The sequence below is a fragment of the Nipponia nippon genome, unplaced genomic scaffold, assembly GCF_047370975.1.
Source record: "Nipponia nippon isolate SJK-2023a ecotype South Korea unplaced genomic scaffold, ASM4737097v1 scaffold_1, whole genome shotgun sequence".
Taxonomy (NCBI): Eukaryota; Metazoa; Chordata; class Aves; order Pelecaniformes; family Threskiornithidae; genus Nipponia; species Nipponia nippon.
The window spans coordinates 70,663,094-70,673,535 of record NW_028262290.1 but is presented as its reverse complement, the minus strand read 5'-3'; the positions used below and the strand labels follow the sequence as shown (position 1 = coordinate 70,673,535).

General features: G+C 42.5%; 1 long non-coding RNA gene across 1 annotated transcript; it reads right to left on the bottom strand.

The window, feature by feature from the left end:
- Positions 1-4,667: 4,667 nt before the first annotated feature.
- LOC148057418 (uncharacterized) lies at positions 4,668-8,153 on the bottom strand. The gene is made up of 4 exons (XR_015705157.1): positions 7,962-8,153; positions 5,708-5,993; positions 5,201-5,318; positions 4,668-4,958 (listed from the first exon to the last, which is right to left on the bottom strand). It is a non-coding gene; the product is annotated as an uncharacterized LOC148057418 (long non-coding RNA).
- Between the last annotated feature and the right edge of the window lie 2,289 nt (positions 8,154-10,442).

Below are 10,442 nucleotides of genomic sequence, written 5' to 3'. Positions count from 1 at the left end.
CTTCTTTAGAAGTGTCAATTATTTGTACAACTAATTGTTGAACTATTGTTCATGGATACTTTGCAGATCAGTATATTAAGACTGAAGGTTATTTGAGGAGGATTTTTAAAAGTGCGTAACTGGTTTAGAAGCACCGGTCCTGTTCGTTTCTACCAAAACGCATGTTTGTTGGTGCGTTACGTATTTTTGAAACATTCCCCCTTTGTAGGTTCTTATGTTGAAAGTTCTATTGTGAGTTTTATCTTGCCCAACAACTATTGTTCTGGATAGGTTATTTGTTTGGAAATGCCCACGTTTATGCAGAGTGCAAGAATAATTTGTTTTCAAAATATTTAATGAACTTTTTTTGGTTATGAAAATGATCGCTCACCTGTTAAACAATAACAATAAAAACCCTTGCATATTTCTGCACTGTTCTGTAACTTGGGCATGGTGGGTGGGAGGAGTGACATTTGCTACTTTGTTCCAACTTTCTAAGCAAATTGCACAATTTTAAGGTTTTACAAATGGACAATTTTTAAATTGACTTGTAAAAAGTTTTGGTCTTTGTGCTGAGAAGAGAATATGTCAGAAAGTTTATTTCTTTCTTAGGAAAGAACGGCATCGTTAAACAGATAAGTGCACCAGCTTTAACTAAAGATGAGTGATTAAAGATGACCATCCCACTGAAAGACTGGGGTAATTCCTTCTGTTTCTTACGTAGAGTATTATGCCTTCCTCCAGAATCCCTCAAATGTCTCATTCTGCATATCAGCTCCTTTTCATTTCCCCATGTGGATTTTCTCGTTTTCCTGCTCACTGTGAAGAAATACAATCCAGCTGCTCTAGGATACTGTTCAGACACTCTGGGAGTCCTTGTTCCCTTCATAAAAGATCCTTAATCCCTTTGTATTTGACACAATCCTTCGCATTTAGTCATCCCTCACCTTCACATGGAGAATGCCATCCTTGCGAAATATTCAAAATTAAGCAGAGTGCAGCTTGTTATCAAACTGAGAACAAGAGCTTGTATTTGTTACTATAACTTCAGATTTGTTGTTACAACTTCAGTTTAAAATTACCACGCTCTTCAAGTCTTGGAGTTTGGGGTTTCCTTTTAATGCACGTGTCGTTCAGGTGGTTCACGCATCCGTGGGTCGCAGCCTTTCCTGAAAGGTAGTAATATGCAAGGTTGGAAGAGGCGTCCTGGGGCTGCTGTGGAACTGCCGGTTCCTTTCCGAAAGAAAGGAGAAGCCTCCACGCTTGGAGGCTGTGGTGGTGGTGCTGCACTTCGTGGATGGGGCTCCAGGTGCCTGCCTCGCAGGCATCCGAGAAGGGAAGGTCCCTCAGGGAAGTCTTCAGCCTCGTCCGAGTCCTAGTGGGGTGTGCCCCGAGGGCAGCGACACATGTGGGTTGCACCGCTTCACAGCTAAGTTGTCCCCAGTCCACACCCCGCAGGGCTGTAGCTGTGTGAGCGCGACTTTCTACGTTTAGACACAGGTAAGGAAACAGCCTGAGACATCTTGTGCATTTTGATAAAAGCAAAAAGCGTGTTCTGTTTGACCTGTCTGTTGTGTGATACAGCTGCTGTCCTGGGTGCATGCAACACAAAGAGAAACACAAAACACACTCTGGACTTCATGGAACCTGGACTGAGTCCTGGAAAAGGGAAATCTTCCTTAGAAAACGCTTCTGAAGGGGGGCAGGTAAAGAGGAGCAGCCCAGAGGGTCTGACCTTCCCTTGCTCCTTTTGCCTAAATAGGAGCTGCCAGAAGGCCACTGACACGACAACATGTCTTGCTCAAAGGGATGCTGTGCTCTGGAAGTGACAGCTCTGTTTAAGCCCCCCTGAAGGGAAGGGTCTTAGGAAGCCACCCATTACCTCTTGCTCTTTAAATCATGCTTTTGAACATTCCTATTGAGGAGGAGAAAATAGTGACAGCTCCTCTGTGGAGGATACAAGGCAGAAACAGCGGTCAACGGTTCAGGTATTGTGGCAAAAGAAATGGAATTTAAGTTATAGCTTTGATAAAAGGATGAAATTCAAGTTTATAGTTACAGTCGTAGTGCAGCTGGATGTGAAGGCTTTGCCTGTGGGCAAAGGACACGTAGTAGTTATTTGACTGCCTGGTCCAGGAGCTCTCCAGCTAATCACTGCATAGCTGTGACAACAGACAGATCTGCAAAGACCTAACTCACTGAAATTTAGGGTAGCTAGGCAATGAGGAGATCAACTGGTCTGCCAGCCACTTCGCAACAAAACAACCGAGTGACTGCTGCAGGAGCTCCCCCAGCAGCTGGAGCCACACCAGAGGTTTCCCCAGAGAGCTCCTGCTGATAGGCAGAAGCTGTGCTCTGTAAGCTGATGGATGCTATCTGTATGTTTAGATATCTTGCTTAACCACTTGGGGTGAAGGATCCAGTGCACAGCCAGGGATTTCCCCAGGCAGTTCCTGTTGTCGATTAAGGAACTGATCAAATCATGCATAATTTTATATAGGCAGTGGAAATTGCTCCTGCCTGTGCAAGGATGGGCACTTGGGGCTGTCTTTTGCTCGTAGATGTGTTTCTTACATAGTTTAAGATAATCAACAAAAACTGATCATGCATACATTGTAGTGGTCGCATAGGTCCACAGCCATCTGGATTATAAGAATTCACCAGAACAACAGTTTGGGGAGTCTCAGTCCATCTAGCTGAAGACACCATTGCAGAGATGTTTCCAACATCAGCATCCAGGAAGCAACCAATCGTCTTGGTCAAGAGATTTGATCCCCCCCATAAGCATTATCTTATGCAAAATATCCCAATAAAAATAATAAAAGTTCTGTCTGTGGATGTGTGCAGCAGTATATTCAGCCAGTGAAGTCCAAGTGAGAGGGTGAGAAACCGTTTCTCAGCACAGAGAAGTTTCAAAATCTTGGAAAAGTGGACAAATTGGCCTTTTAAACTGATAACACCTAAATACATTTTGAAGATAAAAGAAACAAGTAAAACCTCAGCACCTGACCTAGACCAAATAAGTTTAAAGGACCTCGTACAGGCAGACCCCCAAAGGACCGGTATTAGCAGAATTCTGACTTACGGATGGCAACACGTATACTGGGTAGTATCAAGGAACACAGAACTATTTTGACACTGAAATCAAGTTATGTGGCAAAACCAAGAGACCTATCACAATCTGATCAACCATCTTAATACACTTTCTTGGATTCTGACAAGCAGGGTAACAAAAGCTTGGCCTATTAATGGCCAATGGGTGACAAAGAGGCCTTATAGCTGAACCTGGGTGCTCTGAGAAGGTAAAATCACTCCAACTCATCTTTCAATATGCTAGGAAAACCCACAACCCTTGTGGCTCACAGAACAGGCCGAGGCCTCCTACTCAGTGACACACAAACATACTCTCTGGTTCTGAAGTAAAAAGAGCTATCTGAGCATGTGGTCAGATGAAAATTGATCTGGAAGTGCCACCACTTATCTGGAATTGAAAAAGGATCATGCTGAGCCAATTACCACCAGGGTCAGATGCAAACAAGGGGATCCAGTGTCACCCAATCAATCCGTTACTCTGCAACCTAGAAAAGGATGGTTATGGATTCCACCAGAGCAAATGCCGCAATGTGGCAAAACCAGGTTACCACCTTGGCCTTTGCTGATGACTTGGTCCTGCCAAGCAGCACATGGGAGGGGATACAAAACACTGTCTCCCTTGTAGAAACCTTTCTGTGAGCGCACTGATCTAAAAACCCAGGAGGGAGAAATGTCACGGCTTTTTCATCAACCCCACCCATGACTGACACGATCAATGACTGCAGCCGCTGGAAGGTGTTCAATACAAGCCGAACACAATTGCTGTAGGAGACTCTGACCCCAGGCTGAAAATTTACCTCTGGATAGGGACATCTAAATCTGAATATTGAAACTTGATTCTAGGTTTTCTAACATGGGAAAAGCTCTGTCAAATCCTTCACAGAAAGCTCACAGCTTTGAAGACCTACACAGTACCAAGACTCACATACTTGGTGAACCATGCAGACATGAAGGGTGCAGCCTAAACTTTAACATCAGAAGGGCTTTTAAAAAATGGTCACACCTCCCAGCTTGTACACGTGATCGGCAATTGCATAACAGCACTAAGGGTGGTGGCTGACAAGTCACCAGTGTGGCAAGCTTTATTCTAAATGGGCAAGTGCAGTTATAGCATATAATCCTACTCACAAGGTACCACTAACTGAGAAATTACTGTGGAAGGAGTTGTGCAAAAAGACTAATTACAGACAGATTATGGATAGCCACCGGAGAAAGCAAAAAGATGAAACATTACTGGTAAAATAACCCTGAAAGTGGTAGCTACAGTGTGTAATACTAATGGAAACAGCCAACCAACTGAAAGTAAATGGTGCCTCTGGAAACCAAGAGTCTGTCGAAGAGTGTGAAGAGCCCAGAGGGATTGTGAGACCTGCCGTGATCGCCATTTGCTGTCATGCACCTCGAACAGCTCCGTGCTCCAGGCTGATCCCAGCCCGAGCCGTCCAGCTGCTGGAAAAACGCCTCTTCACCCTTCTCTTTATAACTGCTCCTGCGGGTTTGTATTTCTGAGATACCTCACTTCTAAACCTGATTTACACAATCAGAACAAAATCCTCAGCTAAAGCAGTTGGTGCTTCGTATTATTAAATGCTACCTCCCCCTTGTGGCTAATGGCTCTCCCTAGCCAGCAGCCTCAGCAGCACCTTCTGTTCCCATGAGCTCCTCCGGGCCACGTCTCCAATGCTACACGGTCGGAGCTCTCTGGTCCAAACACAACCGGAGTGTAATAACAAGAAAGATGAGAAAAAATGTAGTGTTCGGTGACCAAGACAGGATGAACTTGCCTCCACCAAAGCACATATTGCAGTAGACCTCTATGCAAAGGTGGCATGCAGGAGTTGGTTGTAGTTCAGGACTCTATTAGCATCTTACTGTATACTACAGCACTGGAAAAGAAAACAGTAACAACCTTGATTAAAGAACACTGTTCATTGCTTAATGAACATGACAAGCAACAACCTACAACTGTCAACATGTTCTGCTGCCTGCTAGAGGAGAGATGCACGTGGTGAGAGAGATCCAAGCAATAGCACTTTACTGGCTAAGGAGTTTGGGGCGATGCTGGCCATCATGAGATCAGATAATTTGGTGCCGTCCACATAAGCGTTTCTACACCCGTGCACCTTACCTGTAGTTCCCCCCAAAGTGATTCCAAAGATGAAACGTATTCTTCAAAGATGAAAGCAATATTTTGGGGATGTTCTGAATGTATGCAGTGCAACGTTAAGGACAGCACATCTCCCTCCCTGGTGTCAACAAGAAGAACAAAACAAAGAAGAAGGATGATGCTGCTGAAGCTGATATTACTTCAGTGAAATATTTATATACAAAGTTGAAGTATTACTCGAACTACCAGTATATACACAAATAAAGATAGTGCCTATTTCTGGAAGATAAAAAGGAGAAAAGTGCCACATGGGCATCAATGTCAGCTCAGTTCTGGATGAACTACAGCAGACATGATGTTCATAGCTTGTTCCCTTTAATTCTTCTGGGGCTAAGGACACTGCTACCTCCACAGTAAACATGGACTGGCAATTTCTAGGCATGTCAGATTGTGGAAGGAAACTCCCTGACACCATAAAAATGCACCAGAACGGGATGCTTGTGGAAATCATTGTATATGACATCCTACCTCTGTTGCGTTCCCAATAGCCTGAGACAGAGTTTCAGTGACAGCTCAGTGCTGTCCTCTTTCTCCTCTGCAGGGAAACTTGCTGGCACAAAAAGGACTTCTCTCCTGTCTGGAGAAGTTTACAGTTGAATGGAAAGAGATTTAGCCTCCAAAGTTTATCAGACTTCTCCAAAGCCTTCAAGGTATCCCTGCTTGAACTGCTGTGGGCTGATGGCAGCAGCCTTGAAGCACACACGTGGGAAATCAAATCATGCCAGCTGAGGAGCTGTGTGTTTTGGTTGCTTATCTGGTGGAGTTTGAGAACAACAGAGCATAAAACTTAGATCAAGTTAAAGATCTACAGAATATTTCTTGGCAAGGTAAACTCCATAACCACCTGCTGTTGATTATTAGCCTTAAAACTAAGCAACTCTGAAACATTTTGGCTGCATATCTCCTGTTTTAATATGATCATTAGTGTCCCCTAGGCTGGGGTTTTTGACTCTCCTCCTGAGCCTGGGGTTCAGTGCTCCCTCTTTGCATAGCTGGTCAAGGATTTTACCCATTGGCAGCTTGTAAAAGGATTTTGTGTTTTCTCTGCATATTTTAAAAGATGGTCCAACCGGATTTTGCCAGGGACAGGTTGTCAGAGAGAACATTTCATTTAACCTCTGAATTTTCTTCGTCCTCTTCTTCACTTTTATTACATCTTTACCACTTCATGCTTCCAAATGAGAATCCTGTGCTTTAAGCATTTGGCTGTATAGTTAGCACCACCTTTGCATTTCCGTCTTTTCCTGTTTTAGGCTTATCACACAACAGAGTAACTGTGATTTCTGTATACGTTGCTTTGACTACAAAGTAGAAGCTTACTGAAAAAAATATATGATTAATGCTGGTGAGTTATTGCTATAGAATCACTAGAGTAAGAGATTTCACACCAGTACCTGCTACAGTACTAAAAAGGGCCAGAAAAAAATGTAGTTAATCCTAATAGCATGGTATATTGTAAAGCAAGATTAGAGAACAAACTTGGTATTTATGATTGATTGCCTTTAGCTGCAACGCTCTCTAAATGTCACTGAATATATTTGGATAGTTACAGACTTGTCCTATGTCATACCGGAGATGATGGGATCACAAGGAAAGGACCATATTGTATTTCATTCCTAAAACTATGACTGGATGCAAACCACATATATTGTCGCTGCTCTCTGCTTTTCTCAATGGCTTTAAATGAATGGAATTGGGTTTCTTAAAGAACAGGCCCCTGCCCTGTCTTGCTGGTTTCTCCTTGTCCTCCTCTTCACAGGATCCAGCCAGAAGAGGTTCCCCCAGTGCAGTGCCCTCCAGCCCATGGTGGAGGGCAGAAGAAGACAGGTGCTTCAGCCAGGTCCTTCAGTCAGTCAACTCAACTCATTCACGGGAGAGAAAAACTTGTCATTCTCCATAGGAGGATGGCTTCCTGCAGGGCGAGTGAGCTGTGCTGGCCCAGGAGTGCCCATGCCAGCATGAAGAGAGACTCCCACAAGGTCAGAAGCAGGAGCAGCTGCTAGGTGGACAGTTTGGGAGAGGGTGTCAGGCCCCCCCTGCACTTCAGGGGAGGATGGCTTGTCTCCCAGCCAGGGACAGTCCCCATGGAGCCCAGGATAGCACAGACACGTTGGGGCTGCCCATAGCCAGAAGCCACTAAATCCAGGTGGGTACCGCACTGTGCCCGGACCTGGCCCCCCAGAGGGAAGCGAGCGGCTCCATCCTTCCTGTTGTCTTGATTTACATCCCCGATATCCTTCTACTGCCATTTATTTTCTTTACTGCTACCCCCTCTCATATTCTTTCTTAATAACTTCATCGTCCTGTGAGATGAAAGACATTTTCATCTAAAAAAAAGAACGTGCTCATATTCTTCCACAAATGTGTATGTGTATATATTCCAGTAAAATATATGACTTTTAGAAAGGGGAAATTTCCTTTTTAATCAAGTTTTTGTAAAATTGTGAGTTACTTACAGACAAGTTGGCTTACTTTTTTGTATAGCCTCTTTTAACTTTTGAAAAAAATAGTACATTAAAAATAACGTGTCATTAGAAATGTTTTAACACAAGTAATCCTGTCTAAATGTAAGATCCATTTCCTCCTGCATTTATAATGAGCAATTTGCAAAACATGTCTTGTTTAGCAGGCTATATTGTGAAAGGATTGATTTCGTAGAGGTTTATAACAAACCCCATGGGACGTGCCAAACCTAAGCCTTGCGTTACTTGAAGGAGTTTACCTCAGAGCAAAGGAAAGGGCTCTGTGGAATAAGCAAGTGACTGCGACTACCGTAGAGCAGCCCCAACTTGTTTGCTCAAGTCCACAGGGTGGCAATATAGACAACGCCTCTGTGCAACTGCGGGTTGTGTTGGAGCTCGTGTCATTGCTGCCGCAGGTCCTTCAGAAAAAGGCGCTGTGCCTTCCAAGATGATTAGCCATGCAATTACACTGATAAAGAAATTTGAGTTAGATGCTACACCAGCATAGTTGCTTTTGCAAATATTTAACAACTGATAGATAACTCACAACCACTGGAGCCTGGCATTACCGAAGTAAGATAAACTCCTGAAAGACACTTTGGATTTATTCAGTAGAAAGCAGTCTGGAATGTATTTTTGGATCCTGATAGAAACTGCTTGCACATGAAACTTAGCAGAGAGAAATTTTCAGATCATCCTGACGCAAGTGTGTATTTATTTCATATCCTATTAATTTGTCCTCTTATAAGTTGATTCCCAAAGGAAGCTACATTCATTCCTTCCACGTCAGCTTGCACTGTGCTTAAAGAGAAACATGCTATTTTAGGTTCAATAAATTCTATACAGAATCTTGATTGTCAAAGATTTCTGATTACATAGAGTCATTAGATTGTAGCTGTAAGATGTTATGTGGACAGCATGTAATCATGATCTGACTCAGTTTTTGAAAGAGGTTGTACATAGGACTTTGCAAAGATTTAGAACTAAAGCCTGCAAGTCAGGGAATGTAGAAATATTATGGGGAGTATGTTGGATTTTCCCATTTGTCTTCTGTCTGCTCTGTATTACTGCCTCATATTCCCTACAGCATGAATACTAGGATTATCTTCCTGTGATTCAGGAGGCAGAATAATAACCCAGATGAGTTGTGAGCTCTTGCTATTGACCAATAGGTCAATGGCTTTCTGCGAAACTGGAAGTTGAAGAGCTGCAATTTGAAAGTTCTCTGTTGACACTTGTAAGTGAAAATTGATTTTTCTAGACAAGGGAAGCACAGTAAATGTAGTCTTTTTGGACTGCAGTAGACCAGTTGCCACTTGACCAGAACTGAATGTATTAGCTGAGCTAAACAGGAGATATAACATGAACAAAGAACTAGGTAAAGATCTGATGATGGTGGTAAGCTGTTCTGAAAGCAGAAATGGTGGTCCAAGGGGAGGTTACTAATGCAGTTCCTCAAGGATTGGTTTAGGAACAGTTTTTTGTCATTCTTCCACTAATGACCAAGGAAAAAAAAATAGTAGCATGTTAGTGAAATACTCATGACACAATCTCAGAAGTATTGTGAATGCTGAAAAAGTATCATTCAGGAAGAACTGAGTAACTCAATGTACTGGAGTAGCAGAAAATGGGTGAAATTTAAAATATGCCTTTCGTAACTTAGAAAAAGTTCTGCTGCAAGCTAGGAAATCCTTAGCTGGAACCACCAAAGGAGAAGAAAGGCATTGATCCAGTGATTAATCAGGAGACAGCTCATCCGCAAAACTGACAAGGTCATGAAAAAGGCAAGTGCTATCGCTAGGCAGACTGATAGAGATATTTCAAGTCAAGTTAGGGAAATATTAGTACCTGATTACAAGGTGCAGGGAAAATCCATCTGGGCTACTGTATACAGTTTTCCACGTCAAGGATGAAGACTTTTTTTGTACCTTTTCTATTCAAGAGATAATGAACAGCCTTCTTGGTGCATAAGAGGACTGACATCCTAGACCAGCCTTTTAGAAATATGGAGTACAAAAAAAGCAATTTTGAATCAACATGATAAGGTTGCAAAGGGATGCTGTGATGTGTTTACCTTCTTTGGCAGGGACTGGACTTACAAGATCCCTTCTAGTTCTTTATTTCGATCACCCTGTATGCAATGAGCCTGTAGGGCTTAGCTGACAAAATTCTTTCCTAATGACATATACTGTGTTAGATTTTATATATAGTTTTCAGTGGCAAGTACTTACCTTTTGATGACACTGAGGTACAAACGGAACAGTCTTGTTATGACTGTACTGAAAGAATGAGGATGTGAGTAGTATCTGTGATATTTGTTAACCAGTGTCCCTTTTTTATTTTTGACCAGAGTATCACAGGGTCATTGAAAAGGTGAAGGAACCTTTGATTTCAAGCCCATTTACAAGAAAGATGTTATAGTCTTCAGACCTTGTTCTGTAATGACTAGAGGCATTAGGGTAAGCAGATTATGCTTATGATTTTAAAGGTCAGATTTTATAATCCTTCTCATTCTCCATCCTTTTTGTCATAGCATTTAGTAGAGTAAGATCTCTTCTAGAGAAGGAAGAACATGTTTCAGTAACTATCATGAAACATACAATTTTATAAGCATACACTATGGGAAACTGAACGTGATGGTGATTCACAAGCAGTTTATCTTCCTGATAAAAAACGGTATGAAACTTCTATATTTAGTCTGAGGCCAGTGGAATCTTTTTACTTCATATTTGCTAGGGCCA